Below are 723 nucleotides of genomic sequence, written 5' to 3' on the forward strand. Positions count from 1 at the left end.
TCCAGTGCTTGTATAATTGTTTCCCATTCTTTGAACACTGAGACTGTATCTTGAGACTTTAGATATATTTACTGTAAGCAGGAAATATATTAGTTTTTTATTTCTAACCTTCAACTCTGTGCCTTTTAATGGAAGCATTCAGTCCATGAAGATTCAAAAAGACTATTGGCAGAATGGGCTATCATAGCGTTATATTTTACTTTGTAGGGTTGTTGCTTTTACAATTGATTTTTTGATATATGAGACAGTTCAGTAGTACATTTAGAGTAAATTTGATTCTTTTTCTTTTTTTTGTCTGAGAAAATATTTATCCTTCCTTCCTATAGAAAGGATAGTTTTACTAGTAGTGTACTCTAGTTTGAAATCTTTCATTCAGTAATTTGAATATGTCAACCTTACTCTATTATTGCCTGAAGTGTTTCATATGAAAGATCAGGTGTGATTCTTATGGTATTTACTTTATTTTTAATGTTTTTATTTATTTATTCTTTCCGAAGTCCGTCTCTCTGTTTTTGTCACTTTAGGGGGTATACCTAGTGACACTCAGAGGTTACTTTAGGCTCTGCACTCAGAAATTGCTTCTGGCAGGATCAGGAAACCATATGAAATGCCAGAGATCGAACCAGGGTCAGTCCTGGATCAACAATGTGTAAAGCAAATGTCCCCATCACTGTGCTATCACTCAGGCCTCTTTGTTATTTTGAATACTATATGCCATAGTAT

The sequence above is a fragment of the Suncus etruscus genome, chromosome 7 (assembly GCF_024139225.1).
Source record: "Suncus etruscus isolate mSunEtr1 chromosome 7, mSunEtr1.pri.cur, whole genome shotgun sequence".
Classification (NCBI taxonomy): domain Eukaryota; kingdom Metazoa; phylum Chordata; class Mammalia; order Eulipotyphla; family Soricidae; genus Suncus; species Suncus etruscus.